General features: G+C 49.4%; 1 protein-coding gene across 4 annotated transcripts in view; it reads right to left on the minus strand.

Annotated features, from left to right (window-relative positions):
• PSD (pleckstrin and Sec7 domain containing) overlaps window positions 1-24,082 on the minus strand; it is a 1,402,592-nt gene that overhangs the window by 129,948 nt on the left and 1,248,562 nt on the right. The gene's annotated exons all lie outside the window — the stretch shown is intronic.

The following is a 24,082-nucleotide window of genomic DNA, read 5'->3' on the forward strand; positions in this document are numbered from 1 at the left end:
TGTTGCGTTTCATATGGGCCTATCAAAGTTTTGAAACATACGCCTTCAGCTTATTTGCCTGCTCAATCACTCTTTGCATGTTTTAATGTTGTACAATTTATTTTCATTTGTTTTTGACAGTAAGCAGTTGATTTGTATTTAAATGGCAAGTATTTTGATATTGCAATGTATGTTTATTTTATTTTGTATTTTAATAGACGTTTTGTAATGTACCAAATTGCAGTGCAACCACTATGAAGGGTGGGGAGCGTTACAGGTGCAGGGAAGAGGATACAAAAACAAGGTTGATGAGGGGGGCGTGAATATCTAATCACACTGCCCGAAGGCAAATTCCTCGGTAGGAAAAGCTTGCACAGTAATAATAGGTAGAATACTTGGGTATAGAGGCACTATCAGTGCTAATAGCCATGGTTATACAGTTGAGAATGGACAGGTGTAAAGAGCTGACAACACTAACGTTAGTTTGGGAAGAGGTTATACGGGGAAGGGACAACAAGTGTTAGAAGTAATGGTTCTACAGTTGTAATGTACAAAGGTGAGGTGCAGGCAGCAATACCATTTTTTAGAGAGACCATGAAGTGGGTGTCCACCAGGACCTGGGCTAAGAAATGGCCTGATTGGTAGCCTCTCCTAGGATCGGGGAGATTGGAAATGCTTGTAGTGTTTACCAGTGGTCATCCCAGAGATATAATTTTCTAAGGGCATGCCAGCTTCTGGCATGAGCCAGACTGAGGGAGAGACCATCTGGTAGGAATTAGTTCTGGCCAAAGGTTTGACTAAAGAGCCACATTTTTACGTTCTATGTAGAATCTTTCCATAGATGATCCGGGCCTTATGTCAAAGAGGATTTGCTCTAGTCTTTGGATTTAAAGGCGGCAGGTGTCAGTTCTCCAAGTTGGTTTCTTATTCTCTTGGGGATCACACACAAGTGTGGTAAGACAGATTTGTATTATTATTATTAGTATTAGGGAGTGCAGACCTAGCTTCGGGAAGCAATAGAGTGCTTTACAATCATAGGGGGAAGAACACAGTGAGGAAAGCAGAGAAAAAGGTAGCTAGAAGCTAGCAGGGGAGGGTGAGGGCAGGCAATTGACAGGAAGAGATCTACAATGAAGGAAGACACAGGGGGGAGAAGATCACTGAGTGAGGTTCCTGTTGGGGATGTGTTTCCTGATGCTAAGAGAGGGATAGTTGGGACTAGAATTTGAAAAATGTTTGTGCTTACACAGACAGTCTTGAGGAAGATGTTTTGTTCCATAAGGGCCCATTGAAGTGTTTTCAAGGCAAATGCGATAGGGTTCCATGTCTTGAGCACAAATCTAGGTCTTGCTGTGTTATTTTGTAGTAGGTGCAGGGTATGGATCACGTCTTTGTTCAAGCCCTTGTAGGAGGAGTCTTGTTAGGGTCAAGATTTGGACAATTACCTGGCCATTTCTATGTACGGAATGATATTTTAAATATTTGAAGTTAGAAATGGGATTTCTGGAAGACCTGGTTAATTTGGTAATGCAAAACAGACTGTTGTAAAATAGAACTCCTAAATTACTTCTTTGAGTATGGGAAAGGGAAGAACGCCCCAGTTTGTGGCCAACTAAAGGAAGGTTTTGGGCTCAGGGATGCTAAATCCTGGCAGCCTAACAGCCCACTCTTTTTTGCCCTGGGGGAGGGGCAAAGCCAATGAGGTGCCTAGGAATGCCAGTGGAGTCTGCCAGTGACAGCCTGGGATCACGCAGTCACCCATAGCTCTTCCCCAGCTGCCGCCATATTATTTCTTCATTGGCGCAGGGCCCCGTCTTGGTTTCTCCACTTCCTCCCCCTCCCACCACCAGCCCCCATGATATTCCCCCCACCCTACTGACTTGCCTGTTGGCATGGGGCTTCCTCCTCCGACTGTGTTCCCTCTCCATCTGCAGTGCTGCCACCATAACAATAGAAAACAAACTTAGTCTCTTTTGTGTTTGTTATGCCAGTGGCCATTTGGTTTATGCTTTATCTGACGGGTGATTGGGCCTGTGCAATGGGCAATAAGCCCATCCCCTGTCAAATAATTAAATGACACTATTCAAACACCCTGCAGTGCGAATAGCTATCACCCCTTAATCAGAGAAGTATAGGGCCAGTAGTGGCCTGAGACCTTGCTAATGCCCATGCTTCGCTCAGGCCTACCTTAGGCTTGGGATGATGGGCCTTTACCACCGAGTTCTCCCTCAACCATAGGATGGTAGCTGTATTTATCTCAGTTACCAGAGTTGCCTTGCCGTGTGCTCTTACTTTGTTGTTGGTGGGACTCATTGATTTGGGTGAGGACGTTTCACAGGCATATCATAGCACTGGCCACCACAAGCAGTGAGGAATGATGAACAAATACCAACAGCAGTGTTGAAACTTCGTCAATGCAGAGTTATGGTTTGGACAGACAGTTTGAGTGACATCTGCTGGCTGTGGTACATCATGTGCAACGTGAGCAAAGCCCTGATTTCTAACCTTCAGCTCTTGCAATGTTATTTCATATGTGGTTTACAGAGCACAATTATTAGCATGGTTTGCCTGCGAGGCTAAGAGACAACAAAATCGGGAAGCTCTAATTCTCTTTTTGAACGCAGAGCACAATTTGATATTGACAGTGGTCAGGGTAATTTTCCTATTAGAAGCTTATTGCAATCAGGGGGCTTCCAACATTTGCACTTACATGCTTTGGGCTATCACGAAACACCTAGAATTCAGACGTCATCTGAAGACCTTGCTTTTCGTTAAATTCCACAACAGCTCGCAGGGACGTTTTCTTGGATGTGGGAGCACCTTGAGGCCTCCTTCGAGGCGAGTTGTGCACTTTACAAATGTCCTTACCTATCTATTGGGCCCGTTGTATTCAATTTTAAACATTCACAAGATGGAAGGATATAGTAAATAGTAGAAGATTACATAATCCCGATTACTCTTTATTTGTCTGTTTTGTGAAGAAATAAATTATGCCTGCAAATTACGCTTTGAAGGTATAGATTCCTATGGAATCTGCCACGTCTACAGAAGGTGGTAAATCGAGGCGGATTCCATAGTAATCCATTCATTTTACACCTATGTGAAATTCTCATGATGGTGTAAAACGACACACACTGACAAGACAGAAGAGTTCAGCACAGCAGAGCTCTTATCTCTGCTCGGTGCCTCTCCTCCCCTTGTGGGGGAAGCGCGGGAAATGGAGACATAAAAGGGAATAGTTTCTTACCTGTAACTCCATTTCTCCAGCATTGGTATCTTTCATGGATTCACATGCTTAGAATATTCCCCGTCGTCAGGCTGGGAATCCCCGGTACATTATATAGACCCTTTCCCGTAGGAAAAGTTTTTCGACGCTATGCGTCCTATCCACCTCGTTTTGTATCATGCGTGCCCGCGCCGTCAGGACGCCATGATATAAATACAGGACCCGCCCCCGCGCTCCCTCAGATTTCGGCCCCCAAAGTAGTGGGGGAACGGGTTTGCATGCTCAGGGGAGGCAGGCGGGTGCATGTGAATCCATGAAAGATACCAATGCTGGAGAAATGGAGTTACAGGTAAGAAACTATTCCCTTCTCCAGCATTGGATCTTTCATGGATTCACATGCTTAGAATAGATTACATAGCAGTACCATCCCGAAAAGAGGAGGCGTGCATGCAAACTCACATGCTTTCCTCACAATGCCCGTTCCCTATGGTCGTGTACCCATCAGCAATAGTTAACATAGAGAACGAACAATATTCAATCATAATTTCAACAAGATCTAACCCCTCAACCGGGGAGTACCTTATTGGAATAGGCGTCGAAGCACCGCCTGTCCCATCCGAGTATCTTCGGCATGTTGTTGTGGCAGGCAGTAATGGCGGGTAAAAGTGTGTGTAGCCGCCCAGGTAGCCGCCATGCAGATGTCCCCCAGAGGGACTCCAGACCACAGCGCCGTCGACGATGCCGCCGCTCTAGTTGAATGAGCTCTTGGGCGTCGCAGAAGAGGCTTCCCAGCCTTGGAATGGCAGTACGAAATGGTAGACGATACCCATCTTGACAGTCCTTGCTTTGAAATAGCTTTGCCTTTAGCACCCAAACCATAGGCCACGAACAATTGTCTCGTTTCCCTGAAAGGTTGCGTGCGATGCAGATAAAACTTGAGAGCCCTTTTCACGTCTAATGTGTGTAACGTGCGCTCCGCTCCCGAGCATGGCTCTGGAAAAAACGTAGGTAAGACAATAGAGGAATGTTTATGGAACACTGAAGGAGCTTTCGGTATGAACTGTGGGTTAGTGGCAAGGACCACCTTGTTCTTGAAAAATCTTAAGTATGGTGGGTCTACCATTAGAGCTTGGATTTCCGAAATACGTCGTGCTGAAGTGATGGCCACCAGGAAGGCCAATTTCCACAACAAAAACTTTAGAGACGATGATGACATTGGTTCAAAAGGAGGTTTCATAAGAGACGCTAACACCAGATTGAGGCTCCACACCGGAGGAAATCTCTTCTCGGGAGGGAAACTCCTAAACAGACCCTTAAGGAAGTGCTTAATCAGGCGGTCGCTGAATAATGGCGCGGAATGTCGTTGACGTGTAAACCTGGAGATGGCGGCCAGGTGTACTTTTATCGACGACACCGATAAGCCCTTTTGAGCTAAGAACAGCAAGTATGGAAGGAGCTGTTCCGGCGTAATCGACTGCGGAACCAAACCTGGGTGATCCCCACACCACTGACAGAAACTCCTCCATTTGTACGAGTATGAAGTGTTTGTGGAAGGTGCTCTTGCCGCTTGCAGAATACGACGACACTCCTCCGGAATCGTTAGCTGACCAAATTCGGCGAAGTCAGGAGCCAGGCCGTTAACTTGAGGATGTCCGGGTCGTGATGCCAAACAGTACCCTCCTGTCGAGACAGAAGGTTGGGGATCTTCCTGAACCTCATTGGCTCCGCCGCCGCCATGTGCAGCAGGTCTGAAAACCACACCTGTCTGGCCCAATACGGGGCCACCAGAATCACCCGACACGGGTACTTGAGGATCCATTGCAACGTCCTCCGGATAAGAGGAAATGGAGGAAATGCGTACAGAAATTTGTTCGTCCATGGGAAGGAGAACGCATCCCCCAGTGAGCCCTGCTGAGGCCATCTGCTTGCATACTGCGGGCATTTCCTGTTGTCCTTCGTCGCGAACAGATCGATGGAAGGATGTCCCCACTTCTTGAATACATGTTGTAGTTGCTGGTCGTTCAGCACCCATTCGTGAACCTCGTTCATTTCCCTGCTGAGGGCATCGGCCTCCACATTTCTCACGCCTGGCAGGTGGAACGCCAAGATTAGCATGTTGTGTTGCAGGGCCCAATGCCAGATTTTCTGTGCCTCCATCGACAGGGACCTGGAACGTGTTCCTCCTTGTTTCCGTAGGTAAAACATTGTAGTCGTGTTGTCCGTCATGACACGCACCACGGAGTCTCTCAATTGAGGAAGAAAAGATTTTAGAGCCCACCGCACTGCTCTCAGTTCTAGCAGGTTGATATGCAGGGAGGACTCTTGTAACGACCACCGGCCTTGTACCTGTAACGTGTCCAGATGAGCTCCCCATCCGCTCAGCGATGCATCCGTCACCACCGTCTTCTGGAACTCCGGTTCCACCAGAGGCATTCCTTTCGTTAGATGAGTAGAAGCTCTCCATCAACAGAGTGCTTGTACCAGTTGTTCGTCGATGACCAGTCTGTCGGACCAGCGACCTTGGCTCTGCGCCCAACGGTCCGCTAGAAATTCCTGGCAAGGCCTCATAAACAGACGGCAGTTGTTTATCAACGGAATGCAGGATGACATGGTCCCTAGCAGGGACATGTATTTGCGCACCGACACCCTGGTACCCCATCTCCATTCCGACGCCTTGCTTTGTAGCTTCTGTATCCTTTCGCTGGATGGTCTTACAAGGCTTGTGTGCGTATGAAACTCCGCTTCTAGAAAGACCAAGGTCCTCGAAGGCTCTACGGAGGACTTGCTGAAGTTTATCGCGAAGCCCAGTTCCTGTAAGAGGGACATCGTGGCCCCCAGACTGTTTGTTCCATGGACGAACCTCTGACCAGCCAGTCGTCTAGATAGGGATAGACATGGTGACCGTCCTTCCTTAAATGGGCCGCTATAGGGGCCAAACACTTGGTGAACGTCCTGGGGGAGGACTTGAGGCCGAACGGAAGGACCATGAACTGAAAATGCTTTCGCCCGACGACGAACCTTAAATAACTCCTGTGTCGTGGACGTATTGGGATATGAAAATATGCGTCCTGAAGGTCTAGCGACGACAGATAATCCATGGGTTGCACTGACCTGATAACCTCCTGGAGCTTTAGCATTTTGAATTTTGAGCTCTTTAGCCATTTGTTGAGTACCCTCAGGTCGAGAATGGGCCTCCATTTTCCATTTGGCTTCTTGACCACGAAGAACCGGGAATAAACCCCTTGTCCTTCCTGTGCCACAGGAACCCGTTCTACCGCTCCTTTTTGCAGCATAAGCGCCACCTCTTGTCTTAGAACTCGAAGGTGGGGCTGGGCCGAAAACACTGGCGGAAGACTTGGAGGCTTGTTTTTGAATTGCAGCGCATGACCCATGCGAATCGTGTCCAGAACCCATCGATCTGTGGTGATACATTTCCATTGGTCGATATGATGAGAGACTCGACCCCCCAGGACGTTCCGAAGGCCGTCATTGGTTGCTGGTTTGCTTGTCCTTCGTCGACGAGGGCCCGAGCCGCGTCTTCTGGAGGCTTGATAATCTCTGCCTCTACGTGCCGACTGGGATGCACGTCTGTAACCTTGTGAGGAGTATGAGGGCCTGTTAAATCCACCGTCCCTAGAGGCTCCAAAGCGGGAGTTTCCGGAAGCACCCCTGAAGGGGCGAAAAGAGCGAAAACTTCTACCTGTCTGGAGGGCGCCGAGAGACCTAGCGGTATCCGTGTCTTCTTTCATCCCCTTCAAGGCTTCATCTACCTTGTCTCCAAACAGATGTTCTTCTTCGCATGGCATGTCTAGGACTTTGTACTGGACTTCAGGTCTGAAAGTAGTACATTTGAGCCACGCTTGTCGACGCAGTACTACTCCATGATTGATTTGTTTGAAACCGGCCTCTGCTAGGTCCACCGCAATATTAATTGCGTGGTTCGAGGCCTCCTCACCATCTCGTACTAGCAACATGGCTGCTTTTCGATGTTCTTCCGGCAAATGTTCTAGGATAGGGGCTATTTTATGCCACATCTCCCTATCGTATCGTGATACAATCGCCAAGGAGTTGGCTGCTCTTACCGTCGTGGCGCCGACTGAGAGCACCTTTTTCCCAAAGGCGTCCTGCCTCCTGGCCTCGCTTTCTGGTGGGGTTGAACATTTTTGCTGTACTCTGGCCTTCCTAGCCGCTGCCGCCGATACCACAGAGTCTGACAGAGGCTGTGATGTTAGACATTTTGGAGTGGACTCCGGAGCTTTAAACTTTTTCTCAGTACGCCCCTTAATAGCCGGTTCCGAGAACGGATGGCGCATCGTCTTGAGGCCTTCTTGCCACACGTGGTCCAGGATTGGGATGGCAAATACCGATTTTCTCCTTTGACCCATGTGATCAAAAAGAAAACAGTCTTTCTTTTGCTCCTCAGGAATTAAGCCGAACTCGGAACACGCTTTTCCCATCATTGCATGGAAGGCTCCCACATCATCCGGAGGAGATGGTTGTGCCTGGCTCCTTGTAGACTCTACCTCTACATCCGAATTCCATGTTGGGTCTCTCGACGGCGACAGGGAAATGTCCGACCCTGAGTCACCTCGTATAGAATCGGACTCCGATAGCTCACCCTCCTCCTGCGCTCGAGGACGATCCTTCACCGCCTGGGAGGCCGACGGCCTTCTGGTCGTCGAACGAGCTGCTTGAGCTTGCTCGTCGACGGAAGGTGCAGAAAATATCAACGATGAAGTGCCAGGTTGAGGGATCTGCGTATCCAGACGCTGCAGGAGCTTCTGAATTGTATTAAGCACATCCAGAGACAACACCGTCTGGGGGTCAGCAACGTCGAGGATAGAGGGGCCATACCCCCACTCGCACTCATCGTCGACGTATTGGAAGGCCGTAAGCCCAAGTCCGACGGCTGCATAACCATGCCACATTCTCCGTCCGCCGACGACACCGACAAGGCCGTGTCTGGCTGCAGTAGGACCTCAGGGGGGGCCGGGTCACAGACCTCTGGCTGCCAGGCCATAGATTGAGTCACCGTCGACGAAGGAATCCCCAACGCTGCTGCCTGAATAGTAATAGGCATCGTCAGCGACACCGGGGTCGACGAGCAAGTAGCCGGCACCGAGCCTTTAGACTTCGTAGCTGATTTCGTTGCCGACTTCCCTGCTGAAGAGTCTCGACTCACGGAAGACCTAGGACGGTCCCCTGAGGAGGATTTTGATGCCGCTTGCCTCTCTGTCTTAGAGGATGAGGAGGACTTTTTGTGTGATGAGGAAGACCCAGCATGCTTCTCCGTAGGCTTGTCCGCGTGGCGTTTTTCGACAGGCCGTACCTTCTTCGAGGGAGGTTCCGACTTGCTCCTGGAGGCCGTGGAGCCAACTTCTGATGCCGGATAGGCACCCGCTCCGTCGTTAAGCCAGTCGACCAACCTTCTTTTTCGGTCTTTAAGGGTTTTTTGGGAGAAACCCTGGCATATCTCACATGTATCTGCCGTGTGGTGCGGGTGGAGACAGTAGATACAATCCATGTGGGCATCACCTTCATAGACTTTTTTGAGTCCACATGTCGCACAAGGACGAAATAAAGCTTTTCCGGACATATTATTTCCAGAATATAACGTCGCCGAAGCGAAATACAACCTAATTATGACTAGCAGTAACCACGAGGATCCCACTACTTTGAAAGACGGTTGAAATCTGAGGGAGCGCGGGGGCGGGTCCTGTATTTATATCATGGCGTCCTGACGGCGCGGGCACGCATGATACAAAACGAGGTGGATAGGACGCATAGCGTCGAAAAAGTTTTCCTACGGGAAAGGGTCTATATAATGTACCGGGGATTCCCAGCCTGACGACGGGGAATATTCTAAGCATGTGAATCCATGAAAGATCCAATGCTGGAGAAGCATTATTTCTTGATTGTACATGTTAATTTCCTGCTCCACCCCATTTAAAATTAGACTGGATAAGTTATTTCAGGTTTGCTCAAACACATGCTAGTACCATCTGTAGCTGCCCACTTCCAAAGCTGTGGAAAGGAGATGCAATGATGGCCTGATGGTGCTCCAGGTGTTCGCTTCTCCAGGGACACAAATAATCCAATCACAACATTCCTTTTCAGATTATTTCAGTTAGTGCCATTCATTCCTGTTTCATTTGTACCGTATTGTGTGTAGCATCCTGCTTCATTTTGAATCACTTCTACTTCCTGATCATCTGTCCTGTGTTCAGGTACTCAGGCATTCATTTTACACATTCCTGGAATCATCACGGCTCCTACTTAAGCGACCTACAAACTGCATATTGTCGAATCTAATAACCATCTGTGGGTATCGCTTTTATAACCTGTGACTTGGGTTCTGACCTCCATCTTGCCCACGTTCTAAAATCAGACTATGTCATTGTTAGGGGGATTTCAAATCAATGATTTCTTTAATGTTCCACCACCTCCTGACAGTGGTCTAGTTCTTCAGTGTTGGAAAACAAATCAGGGTGTTTATTTACCTCTAGCACCTCCTCTGCTTAAAGGAAACACACACAGACTTTCCTGATCTGATTTCAATATAATCAGATTGAATTTAATACATAATTTGTTTTTTATTCTGGTTAGGTGGTAAACAACTTTGCTTTATGTAATTGGCCCATATGTTTAAGTTGGAGCATTCTGGAACTGACTACAGTTTGTTGCCTATTCGCACCCAGTGTGAGTAGCCAATCAAGTGACTGGAGCAGTGGGCGAGAATACACATTCTACGCCCGCTATTCCAGCCACCCAAGGCGGAGACATTCTTTTTTTTATGTAAGGAGGCAACAGGGAGCATTCCCTGTTGCCCACCCCCGACACAAAACAATCCAAACCTCTTCTCCACTACCTTCCTCCCTCCCCACTTACCTGCTATACCGGATCCTTGCGCTCCAGTCACGACACCCCTCCCACCAGTCATAGAAATAGAAAATGCAGCCATCCTTCATCTCCCCCCTGTCAGAGATTGGCATCATTTGGGCACCAATCTCCGGAGGAAAAATAAATAAACCATTTGCACCCCGGTTAAACCCCAGGGTGCAAATGGCTTTCGCCCCCTGTTTGGTGCAGACATGGCCTTTAACAGCCCCAGCCCTGGCTGCGGCCCAAGGTTGGGTTGGGGGTCATTAAAGGACATGACCATCCCCCACAGAGGGGGTGAAAGCCATATTCTTCTCTCACATTTCAGGTAGGATGGTTTTTTCCCCATTTTCTTTTAAACACACCATAACGTTGATGGAGATAGCTAAACAAATACCCCATTGCTGCAACCACAAGGATCTGACTATACCTCACTGATTATTCCTAAATAAGGATGTAACACATATGCAATTGTTTGCATCTTGAGAGTTGTCTGTCTTGGGTTGATAAAGCTATGCAAAAAATGGATCCTTGTTGTATTGCTGCAGCATGGTTTTGTCAGTACCTGCCTTCCAAAGCTTGGCTTTCCCATTGCAGCAATGCATTATTCAACCCTTTAAAGTGGGTGACACCCCCGTAACCGCGGAGCCACCTTTGTGCCTGCCGCTCCCCTAAGCACGGATGACTCCCGTACATCCCCCAAGCTTCCATCGTTCCAGGCCCTCTGCGGGTGTGGGCCTTACCTCCACAATTCCTTCCTCCATTGATCCTTCTCAGCTCCCACCCCGCACCTCCCACCTTACTTCAGCAACTTCCTTATCAGTATGCGTGAAGCAAGTATTTCTGAATGTTGACAGGCTATCATTCAGCAAAAGAGGGCCTGTCGGGAAACAGCCAACGGCGAATGAAAGTTGAATGGATAAATTCTACTGTCTTATAAGACAAAGATAATCTTCTGGGGCAAAAAACACATATTTGAGCTAAACTTGCATAACCACAATCACCTCGGAGCTGGAGGCGAAGTTCAAATGGAATGGTTACTGGGTGGCACTGTGGCCTGTGCAGATACATCAAATGGCCTATTCTACTCTCGCATTCAGGAAGACAGGCCTTTTTATACTTTTTAAAACCCACCATAACATTGAATGTATGTGCTAAACCAGGGGTCTGCAACCTTTGGCTCTTCACATGTTTCGCACTACAATGCCCATCAGTCTTACCCAAAATAGTTAATGGTGAGGGATCATGGGAGTTGTGGTCCTAAACCTCTCGAGTGTAGAGCCACAGGTGGCAGAGCCCTGTTAAACATAACCCAATGCTCCAACTACAAGGATGTCATATGATATTGATATGATGATCCCTAATGAGTGTGAAAAGTGTATCTGTATCTTTGAGCACTGTCCGTCTTTGGGTGATAAAGCTTAGTTTTAAATTGTGCTGCTGTATAAGTCAACTTTCTAGAGAAAAAGGCATGCCTTTGAAAATACTTGAGTAACCACAATGCAATGCTCAATGGCTTAGATGGAATTACCTATTTTAATCTTACAGTTTTGTGTGTCAAACTGAACCAAACAACGAGCAGCAAAAGTGTTTCAGTAAAGTAGTCAACTGATCAGGTGCAACCATTCCTGAAAAAAAACATTTATCTAGATAACAAGACTTAGGGCATCATTACGAGTGCAGCGGTAAGGGGTTAACGGCGCTGGTAAGGATGCTGGTGCTGTTAACCCCTTATTGCCACATTCCGAGGTCCCTTAGCGGGTTCCACTAAGGCCAGCTGGTAAAACCGGCCGTCCTTACCGGGAGCCGCTAAGGGACCAGGGAGCTAATAACGGGCCCGCTATTTGCGGGTCCATTATTAGCTCCCTCCCCATTCCTATTGAGCCCTATGGGGTCTCAAATGGGAATGGGCAAGGGTATTTTGAATGGGGACTTACGGGGTCCTCCAAGGTCGGAATGACTCGGTAAGTCCCCATTCAGAGAACCAGGACACGACTTTGGAGGCAGCCATGGTGCTAATAGCACCATGGATACCTCCAAACTCGTAATGACCCCCTAAACGTTTCAGGAAAAATGATGAGACATTCCACAAATCCAGTAATGACAGAACAAATGTAAATATGCCAAGCAAGAAACAAGAGGTGATGCTCAGTCTGCCCGAGGAGCAGACGTCAGGGGAGACTGGGGTGGAAACAGATGACGTCGCTGTTGCTGCACCCTTTGAGATTAACTGTTCGGCCTACTCTGTAGAAAACAAGGAGGTGAACCCTGCATATGAAAATGTCACAAATGTTGAGGGAGGAAAGGGAAGATAAACAACATGTATGTGTAAGACCGGCAATCGAGGAGCCTAGGGCCCACTTCCAAACACTTGCAGACAAACGGCTGGCTGATGCTATACATTGACTAAACTTGAAATTTTGTTTGGAAGATAGGGGCTTGCAGATGTTGATTTCTGTAATCTTAAAATACAAGTGAGGAACTCATCTGGCTAGAATGTGAGAGAGGTGGATGGAGCCCTGGATCCTTGTGCTAGACTAACCAATGATCTATTTCTAACATTGGAACAGAAAAGAGCTTTGGCAGATAAAAATTCAAAGACAATACAGCCGATGGAGAGAAGGGTCGCGAAACCTATGTACTTCACCAAAAAACCTGAAGAATGTAGACCAATAAAAGACAAAAAGAGAGATCAGTTTTGTAGTTTGCGTTATGAAAGGATGTTGGACAGAGAAGAGAAGTTAATCTTATTAACCCTATTCCACTGGATACTGAACCTCAGATAGATATCTACGTATGACTTGATAGTGATTGAATTCGTAGATGAAAAATGTCTGGACGCAGTCTTTCTCCACATTCGCTCACCAATAGTGAAACATACTCTGTTGGAAGCTAGTGGGAACCTTCGATTACTGGGGTTTGATTTAATAACAGTGATGGAATTTGAGAATGAAACAACTGAATTATAGGACGGAATGAGTGAGCAATATCGATTTAAGGCTAAATATCAACAAAACATTGAAGACTCAAAGCACAAGATACTGGAAACAGATGACATTTGTGATGTGGAACAACCAAGTAGGCCCTTGGGACCAAACAGGCATGATAAGGAAAAAGTGCTGACTTTGAAAGGGAGGAACTGAGGATGCCGATTTTGACCAAGCGAGGTCGCGAGCAAGAGAGAAAGGTGGAAATCCCTAAGAAACCAACCTCAGACATATCAGTGGAAGACTGATGGTCTTGGTTGCTGGGTGCACTGATGAGATCGAAACCACAGTAGAAGTCTGAGGGGGGACACCCATGTCATTGACATTGGCCTCATGGAATACATCGGGTTTCTCCCACCTGTTTAAAAGGGGAGGAGTCAAGCTTGTTGACTTTGAACTAATTTGTTTGCAGGAGACCTAGATGTGCTACAAGCCTAGTTTGGATGGTTATACTGTGCACATTAACCCGGCAAAAACTGCCCTGATGGAAAGACCAACTGCAGGGCTTTTATTTGCATTTCGGAATGGGACGGGTTTGGAAGTAATGAAGGGGAACATCCAAACCCATTCAGGCAGAAAGTGGTTTTCTGTTGGTAATCCAATAGCCTTGACTGACCGAATAGGGGAAGGAGCCAATTGACAATCATAAACGTCTATTGGAACCCGGTGGAACTGGGTGCTGTGGAATTTATAGACAAGATCTCCAACCTTATTGATGAGGTCTACGTGACTGAGGAGTCTTCTTCACTGATAATCTGTGGGGATTTGAACAATACCTGTTTAAGTGACAGCAGAGTGATAAACTACACTGAAAGACTTAACCTTACACCGTCAGAGAGGCGTGGGTTGTCATGTACAGTAGCGATGGACCAAAGGGACCTCCATATCCTGAAAGGGTATTTTTGAGGGTGACATGCTGTGCACGTCTGCTTGGTCAAGAGGCACTCAAGGGGCAAAAATCGACTATATCTTTGTTTCAAGTGATGTAATCCAGAACATAAAAGCATTTGAGGTGGTAAGGACTGTGGCCAGCGACCATTACTTGTTGAAACTAATGATGGGAGACGTTAACAAGAAGGAGGGAGTTGGGATGAGTGTGGCGGTGGAAGTAGTAAACGGAGGCTGTAGGCTCAAGATGACTTGAAAGAACATAAAGAGTTTGGTTGACCAATATTCTGTGAGGGCCAATTTAAAGGAGGATGAGAAGGTGGTTAACTCCTTGGACTATACTCCGATCCTGCAATGCTTTATGGTAAAAAAACAAGGTCATGGGAGTGGACCTGGTAAACATCAGCATTCCAATAACAACGCCTTGGTAGTAAAAAGAAGGGATTTAAGAAAAGCACTAAGACATTTAAAAAGATTACATCAAGGGGGCGTGGCCAAGATGTACGTGTGGAAGACAAGCTACGTCCCTGCCCGGCTCATCAGCGATAATACCCAGAATCAGTGTGCATTTGCAACCGGTGGAAGAACGTGAGATGAGGAGGACTGCAGAATAATCAGGGGGCAGTGACAGACCCCCGCACCAGAGAGGAAAGAGGCATATATTGGTTGCGGCGACATCAGAGGCCAAGGAAAAAAGATGGCAGGTAGCACCTAAGACTCCGGGGGAGAGAACAGACTCTGGGAAGAGTGGGCACCCAAGCGGCACAAGGATCCTGCAGAGACGAGGTGAGGAGCAGAGCCGGGAGGCACACCCGAAGCTTACCGGGAGGCGTGGAGGAAGGACCCTGAGAGGCCCATAGTCCCAGGGAAATATGCGGTGAGGCGCTGCAGGCTGCATAGGGGGAAGACATTAAGCAGTGATCCCGCATGCGCAATTGCAGGGAAACAGAGCCCTGCAAGAGCTGGGAGAATGAATATTGAGGCGGCAAGGCCTGTAAAGTAACAACAACAGCAAACACAACAGTCGGCAGGAAGCCTGGGGCCTGGAGATTAACAAGCATCCCGTTAAAGAGCAACCAGCAGCACAGGCCAGCCCAGGGGTAAAGAGCAACTAGCATCCCAGAGGGAGATACGAGGAGGAGAAGAATAGCCTTAACAAGGCCCCGGAGAGGCATACAGGGCCTCCTACCCCTGACAACAGGACAGTGGGGCAACTTTAAATGCAGAGGCGCACACAGCGCTGGAGGAGGACCCCCAGTAACACTCAAGAGGGACAACGCACCAGAGAGCAGCACGGAGGGGGTCGACAGGGAGAGCCCCCACGGACAAGAAGAATTGACTAAGGAGGGCAAGCTAGAGTGGGAGGCAATCGACAGTTAGTGGGAGCCCCGGCAGAGCAATCCAGGAGCAGTGGGCAAAGGCGTCCGAAAGAATGGATTAGGGAAATGTAGATAGGACCTAAAAAGAACACCACACCATGAGTGCGAGCGCATGAGGGACGCCCGAAGGGACACATGCAAACAAAGCTTCCCTTTGGAAATCTGATGGGGCAGAGTGACAGGGAGATGGCACTTACCAAGCAAGACCTGCTTGCAGCACTGGCCAAGTTCAAAGGGGAGCTAACAGAGACAGTCAAGGCAGAAGGAGCCAGCATAAGGGAAGAGCTCCCGCAGGCGATTACAGCCAACCACAGAGACATAGACTCACTAGGTGACCGAGTGATGGAGATAGAGGGTCACATAACCTAGCTGTACAAAAACGTACCCAAATGGACACAGCAGACAAAGGAGGCGGATGAGAGGATAAGTGCCCTGGAGGAGAAGTGCGAGGACCTAGAAAATAGGTCACAAAGGGACAATATTCGGATTAAGGACCTTGGGGAAGGGGCGAAGGGCTCCGACCTGGAGGTCTGCATCCGAGAGATGTTCGAGAATCTAGTGGAGGGAGAACAGGGCTGAAGCATGGAGATGGAAAGAGTACACAGAGTGGGCAGCCGAAGAGCGGACACAGGAACAAGACCTCGGGATATCCTAGTGAACATGCACAACTATAACAATAAAACACGGCTCATGGGAGCGGCCAGAGCAAAAGGGAAAATTTAATTGAGAGGGTGCGAAATCCAAATGTATGACGATTTGTCCCAATCCACATTGGCAAGAAGACGGCTGTTCAAACCGCATACAGAGGAATTGAATAAGAGAAAGATGAGATACTGATGGCTTTTTCCAACAAGGTTTCAATTTCGCATGGGAAATGAAGAAAATACCTTCTCCCTGATCGAGGATGGACTGAGGGCACTGGGGGTGGCCCCAAGAGAACGCACAAGTGCATGGGAAAGGGAAAAGGGAAAAGGTGCATGGAAGGGGGAGAGTGGAAAGTGCAGAAGCCGAGGAGCGCAGATAAATAAAATAAATAGGAAATTGAGGCAAACTGTGGTAGTGCAGCCAGCAAGTGGCAAGTGCTGTGTTTAAGACAGCAGACTGGGTAAGTCTGAATAAGTGCAGAAAAAGAAGAAAAATGGGGGGGGGCTGTATGGGTACAGATACAGTCCCCAGTGCAAGGGGTGGCCAAGGAGCACAGTGCCAAGAGAGCAGATTATCAGGGGAGAAGGGGAGCGAAGGCAGAAGCAAAGAGGAAGGTTTTGAGGTGCTTCCGGAACTGGAGATGGTTCTCCTCAAGTTTTAGAGTGGCAGGGAGCCTGTTCCAGAGGGAGGCCTCAGCCGAGGATAGAGATCTACCCCCAGCTCGTTTCTTTGAAAAACGACTGACCCTGAGGGAGTTAGAGGTAGAGGAGCGAAGAGCTCGAGAGGGGAGGTATTTGCGGAGGGATAGCTGAAGCTATTTTGGACCCAGGCCCCAGAAAGCCTTCTGGACAATGCAGAGGGTTTTGAATTTAATCCTTGCATCCACTGGGAGCCAATGGAGAGATTTCAAAGCTGGAGAGATACGATCCCAGGGCTTGAGGCCAAGGACAAGTCTTGCAGTCCTGTTCTGGATAAGTTGTAGAGGGCGGAGAGTAGAGGCAGGTAGATTTAGAAAGAGGCTGTTACAAAAGTCCAACCGAGAGAGAACCAGAGCTTGGAGACAGTGAGCTTCTGAGGGAAGGAGAGGAAAGGAAGAATACCTCTGAGGAGGTGCAGTAGGAAGTTTGACTTTTTAGAGACATCGGAGATATGGGCCGAGAAGGAAAGTGTGGAGTAAAAGATGACGCCAAGGTTCTTAGCCTCGCAGGTAGGGGTAGGAGGAGGGCCAAGGGAGGCCAGCCAGAGAGTGAGGGAAAAGGATGGAGATGGTGTGCCGATTTTCCAGGTTTCTCACCGTAGTGACCACCTTACTCCTAGTCCAAAGTCCCCTTTCCTCCATACTTTCTTTTTTTTTTTTAAACAATTTTTATTATTTTTAAAAGAACACTCCAAACATTACAACTTTTAGGACATACATAATCAATATCAAATAAACACATTATTCGTTTCCTGTCCTCCCCCCTGCCTCCCCTCAAACTCGAGTCGTTTCATCAGTGTCATCTGCTTGAGTATTTTCGGGAAACTCAGTGTTTGTTGACTCATCTGAGTCCTCAGTTTCTTGACTGACCTGGTGAGGGGTAGCCATCGAGGGCACCAGTTGCCTCCAGGCTTTCAGGGGACCTACCTCCTCTTCTCCCCCCCTGGTGACAGCCTCAAACCAGACCACAGTTTCTCACGAGGTCCGCCCACCATATCTCGACTCTAGGCCTATGGGCCGCCTTCCAACACATTGCAATCCTGCGCTTGGCCAGGATATATGCTAGGTCCTTCATTTTGCTGATATGCCTTAAATTGCGTGGCCTGGGGAAATGCCCAAGCATGCATGCCCCAGCAGACCCCACATCTAGCACCACACCCCCATCGGCCATTTTCATCTTTATTTCTTCCCAAAATGTGCGCACCTCTGGGCAAGCCCAGAACATGTGCAGCAATCCTGCCTCATCTACCCCGCACCGGGGGCATTTCTGTATGGCTGAACCTCCAAACCTGGCTATTCTCCCAGGGGTCAGATAGGCTCTGTGGGTGACATACAGCTGAATCTGCTGGAGTCTTGCGTTCCGGGACACCTTTTTATGATACCTCTGGGCTCTCTCCCATTGACCATCCGTCATGGATTCTCCCATCTCCTCCTCCCAATCATGCCTCAGCTGGAGTAACTCCCTCTCTGTCTTCGCTCTTAAGAGCTCATATATCCTAGATATTTCATGTCCACCCTCTGAGACATCATACATCATTTCCAGGGTGGTGTTAGGTTCTGCCTCCAATGCCAACCCAGGCCACCTCCTCCTTACCCATTTCAAGAGTCTAATATATGTAATGTATTGGCCACCATGCACCCCCATCTCCCCCTGCAACCTCGGAAACTCCAAGACCTCCCCGTCCTGCCATATATCTCCAAGGGTGGCTAGACCCACCGGTTCCCAGTATTTGCGAACCGCTTAGAACAATTGAGAGTCATCCCCACATAGAACCACCAGCGGGACCTGCTGAGAGGGCGGGTCCGGGTCGCCCACCATTTTCCACACTCTGCGCCAGACTTCCCAGCCCAACTCCAATAGCCTCCCCCTTCCCACCATCTTAGTTTTGTGCATCCACACTGTCTCTTTTAAAAAGTATGGGGCAGAGTCGCCCCGCAGAAGCCTGGCCTCTGCCGAGTCTTCCACAGTCAACCACCTGGCCACATACATCAGCTGCCCCGCCAAGTAATACAGTTCATAGTTTGGCAGGTTTATGCCCCCCTTATCATAAGTGTTTTGTAGTTTCCACAGGGCACCCTATTCCTGGAGTTGCCCCAAATGAAGCCCCTGCACATGCCATGGAGTTTCACAAAGAAGCGTCTGGGGATCAGATATGGGACATTCACAAAAAAGTGCAAAAGTCTAGGCAGAACGACCATTTTGAGCAGAGCCGCTCGTCCCATCATGGCCAGGGGTAGCCTAGCCCAAAACACCATACTATTGCTAATGCCTTCAATCGCTTTCTCTGTATTATGTTTGTGCTCCATCTCTATTTTATGGTAAATATTCACACCCAGATATTTGAATGTAGTGGTCTGCCAGGGTATTTGTAGAACGGGTAACTTCGCCGATGGGGTGCTTCTATATCTTCCCAAGGGGAATAAGCTAGACTTCCCGGGGTTCACCGATATGCCCGAGAGGGTGGCATAATGGTCCATCACCTCTAGTACATACTGCAGATTTTCTTCCGGGTAGTGCAAGTAAAGAAGCATATCATCTGCATAAAGTGATATCAGGTGTGTGCCCCCTGTCGTGCGAATCCCCACCTCCCCATATTGTTGCCGCAGGCATATTGCTAGCGGCTCTAATGCCAGGATGTATAACATGGGTGACCAGGGGCAACCCTGCCTGGTCCCTCTGCTGAGTTGCCATTTGTCTGAGATTGTAGGTCCAGTTTTGACTCTCGCAATTGGGGAGCTGTATAACAATTGGACCCATCTAGTGTATCCTGATCCCATTCCGTATCCTTTCAGGGTCTCTTTCAACCACGGCCACCACACTGAATCAAAGGCTTTGACCGCGTCCAACGACACAATAGCCATCTCGCTCAGATCATCCTTGGTTTGGTCAATGATATGGTGCAGCTTCCTATGGTTATCTGTGATATTTCTACCGGGGACATAACCCGTTTGGTCTGGGTGTATCAACTTGCCGATGACCCTCTTTAGCCTGTTGGCCAGCACTGCCGTGAGTATTTTACTATCCTGATTAAGCATGGACAAGGGCCTGTAAGACCCACAGTCCATGTTCGGCTTACCTGGTTTCAGGAGCGGAATGATTACTGCCTCGCAGAGGGACACCGGTAGTACCCGCCGCTCATAGGCTTCATTAAACATGGCCAGCAGCGGCTGGATAAATTCCTGCTTGTATGTTTTGTAAAATTCGCTGGGTAACCATCTGACCCGGGCGCTTCACATGTAGGGAGGTGCTGGATCACCGCCTCCAATTCATCCGTGGTGATGGGGGCGTCTAAGTCTGCGCGTTATAGGTCATCCAAGGTGGGCAATCCCACATCCTCTATTGTTGCCACTATTTCCTGGCTCATGTCCTCTCCCGTGACTTCATATAATCGTCTATAATACTTGAGGAACTCCCCATTTACCCCTTCCTGGGTGTTGTAAATTCGGCCTTCTGCATCTCTGATCTCTCTGATCACCGGTCGGGGGTCTCATTTTTGTAGATTTTGATATAGCTACCCCCCGCACCACCACCTTGAAGGCCTCCCATACCGTTCCCACAGAGCGTACACTGCCCGTATTAATTTCAAAGTATTCCTCGATGGCCACCCTCAGGTCCTCTCGAAATTCTGCATCCTGTAGACCCTCAGTTCTGAGCCTCCATGTCGGGATACGCGCTTGGGGGAGTTGGTGTTGCCACTCTACGATCAAAGGCGAATGGTCGGACAACACCCTGGCTTTGTATTCGGCCCCCACCATTTCCCCCGCTATCTCCGCCGCCACGAACACGTAATCCAATCTTGTATGCAGGTCATGTGGCGCTGAGTAGTGCGAATACTGCCTATCTGTAGGGTGTAGCCTTCTCCACACATCCTCCAAATCAAGGTCTATCAATAGTGTCCTCAGTGCTTTCGCTGCTGGCGCAGGCTTCCTAGTTTTATCATCTGACCTATCAATCCTGGGGTCTAGGGTGCAATTGAAGTCCCCTCCCCACACCATCGCGCCACCCACCATGGGGCTAATTTTACTATATAGGGACCTAAAATAAGCCGCTGTATCATGGTTAGGGGCATATAGATTTATAATGTTCACCTCCCTGTTTTCCAGGATCCCCTTCACCACCACCATTCTACCCTCTGGATCTCTTGTCGAGCTAAGCAACTGAAACGTCACGTGCGGTGCCACCCAGGTGATTACCCCTTTTGCATATGCCGAATATGTGGCACCTATTACACTACCTTTCCATTTCCTACTGACCACCTCCAACTTCTCCTTAGTGAGGTGGGTCTCTTGTAGCAAAGCTATGTCAATGCGCATCCTTTTTAAATACATCATCACTCTGTTGCGTTTTAGATAACTATTCAGACCCCGCACATTCCAGGTCACTACTCTGAGATTACCCGATGCCATCTATTCAATGTACTCCCCCACCACCCTCCTCTCCGATGTCTTCCCAGATGACCCGTTGTCTGACTCTGAACCCTCCCACCCTCAACAACCCCTCCCCTCCACCCCACTGCACACAACCCCTCCCCTCCCCCCACCCTACCCAACCCCAACAAATGCCCAGCTCCATCCCTGGATCTCAGGCTCACCCGCGCCTGGTCCTATCTCGGAACCGAGGATAAGGACCCCGCGGGGCGTCACCAATCTAACAGTGACCTACCTAAATGTACTTCTAAGGGGTTTGAGGACTGCCTCCCAGGAGCTCCGGCCCACCCGAATAGGATAATCGTGTTCAACGGATCCTACCAGTGCATATTCGCTGCAACATATACCCCACAACTTAATTTAACCCTATATTCAAGTGTCTCGCCAGCCTGTGTTTGCTGCAACACACCCCCCGCAAGATTTATTCAATTCTATATTCTAGTCCCAATGTCCTGTATCAGATCACCAGAGATGACCCCGCTGCGTGCTACTTATCCTCAGCGGCTCCCGTCTGGACGTCCGGTTCTTGAGGGCGACCCTGCGCGTCCAGCCAATCCATAGCCTCTTCCGGCGTCTCGAAGAACAGAGTTTTGCTCTTGTAGAACACTTTCAATTTGGCCGGATAGAGCAACATATATCAGTGACCAGCCTCTCTCAGCCTCCTTTTCACCGCCCCGAAGTTCATCCTGCTACGCAGAACGTGCAAAGTGTAGTCCGGGTACGCCGTGATTTTCGCCGACCCCCTTTCTATCGTCCCCCCCTTCCGGAAGAATTCTAATATCTTTTCACGATCCCGGTAGTTCAAGATCTCTGCGATCAGCGGCCGCGGGGGGGCGCCCGGGGTTGATCTCCTTGTCAAGGCCCTAAGTGCCCTCTCAACAGCGAACCCCTGGGACAATGCTCCACCGGTTATTTCCTGGAGGAGCATAGATTCAACATATTCTGTTGGGTCAGGCCCCTCCGTTCCCTCCGGCAGGCCGACAATACGAATGTTATTGCGTCTAGCGCGCCCTTCTGCCTCCTCTGCCCTATTCTCCAGGTTGCCCACACGCTGCACAAGGGCATGAAGTTCCGATCCGTGGGCGGCACATGCCGCTGTATTTGGGGCCATCTCCTGTTCCAGGTTTCCGGTGCGCTGTGCGAGCGTACGCACGTCTTGTCTCAATAGATTGACCTCCTCCTGGACCGCTCCGATTTTGAGATCCAGACCCACTTTCAATTTGTCCATTGCCAGGCCCAGTTTGGTCTCCCAAGCAATCTTCAGATCTGCATCGCTGCCAACACTTCCTGGATCGTGCCCGGAGTCTCCGCCACTGCAGCGGTAGAGTCCTTGCTTCTACCGCCTTCTGCTCCTGTGGGCGTCTTGGCGTAGGCCTCCAGTGTGGGCTGTTTGCTTTTGGGTCTAACAGTCTTGTTAGACATCTTACACTGCTATTCGGGCGTGTGGCAGCAGCACGCCTCCTTGAGCGAAAGTCTGAGAGGCACCAGGCCACCCTTGGCGCGTCCGGGGTCGTTTCAACCGTGTTCAGGTATGTCCTTGTCACTCGCCCCAAACCTAGAATGGATTGTGTCCTCCCGCGTACTTATGCTCCCTCAGTGCCACTATTTCACAGGTCGGGAATCCCGGTTCAGATGTCTGTGCTTTGTGTCGAGCAGCTCTCCTGAGCCATGCGCTCTTCTGCACTGTAGTGGCTTCACAGTGTTTCCAAGTGCCAGTTCTGTTAGTTCTTCCAATCAACAGCTGATCTGCTGCATTAACAACCAGTCTCTGTTATCTTGGCATGTTCAGTAATGCACGTGGCGCCCAGTGTACATGTCTGCAGCCACCAGGGCACTGATGGTTATCACTATGCCCGGTCTCGTTGTACATGGCTGTGCACCATTTTGACATCACTCTTAGATAATTACTTATGGGCTCAGCATCAGTTCTGTGCTGCCCCAAATTTGTAATGTTGCATTAACTTTCGGGGCACTCTTGTCATTTAACGTCCTTTTCACCGAACCCCTTGTTATGAGGTTCTGAAGCACTTCATGGGTCACCTCCTCTGGTGTTACAGGTGCGGTAGGCTTCTTGATCGTAGGTGCCAGAACGGAGTGAACCTCATTTAAGGATGCAGAGATCCTCCTCCTCTCTCAATGGCATCCGGGGTTCAGTGTGTCAATACATGTGCCTTCCACATTGGCTTTGTCTGTCTCGTCTGCCTCGTAGTATTTACTTGGGCAGCCCACAGTCCGTCACATATGCTGCGTGGCAGGATTCGTCCTTCTCAAGCGACGCCAATGCGGCAGCACATCTATTTAAGGTGTTTCAGCCGCCGAATCAACGCTCACTCTCGGGTCGGGGCCGTGGTGTTTCCAGCGTTGCCTGCGGCTCCCAGTCATCCCCTGCAGGGGCACAGGCAGCGCGCGCTCTGATATTATGGGCTCAGCATGGGCATCTCCCCGTTCTGGGGAAGCGGCTCTGCAGCAGCAGCAGTCACACGGGCACTTCACTGGCCCCCTTCAGAGCCGTTCCTCGGGACTCAGCAACAGAATTCACCTGAGGTCGCAACACTGTTGCAGCAACTTGTGTGTTTGGGTATCCCGGGCACAATATTGATACTTTCTTGGCAGACTCAGTGCGTACGCGGCCCGCGGGCATCCGACAGCGTCGCTGGGTCTCAGGCGGGGCGGATCCAGAAGCATAATAGGGACCCAGTGAGCATTTCTGCTCGGTACCTTGCAGTGTCGCTTTCCGGAGGGGCAGTTTCACGGCACAGGGAAAGCGGCAGTATCATATCGGCATACTAGTGCTCACGTCGCTAGTTTCTCTTGGAACCGGTCCTAGAGTCCCTTTGTTAGTTGGCGTCCGCCATCTTGGATTTCGCCGGTCCGATTGTCCGCCACCCCACGAAACTCCAGGCCGTCCGAACCAACCAATTTCCATGGGGTCTGCCACTCTCACAATGGGCCTCACGAGATCATAGTCATGCGC

This window comes from Ambystoma mexicanum, chromosome 8, assembly GCF_040938575.1.
Source record: "Ambystoma mexicanum isolate Mex_15411 chromosome 8, UKY_AmexF1_1, whole genome shotgun sequence".
NCBI lineage: Eukaryota > Metazoa > Chordata > Amphibia > Caudata > Ambystomatidae > Ambystoma > Ambystoma mexicanum.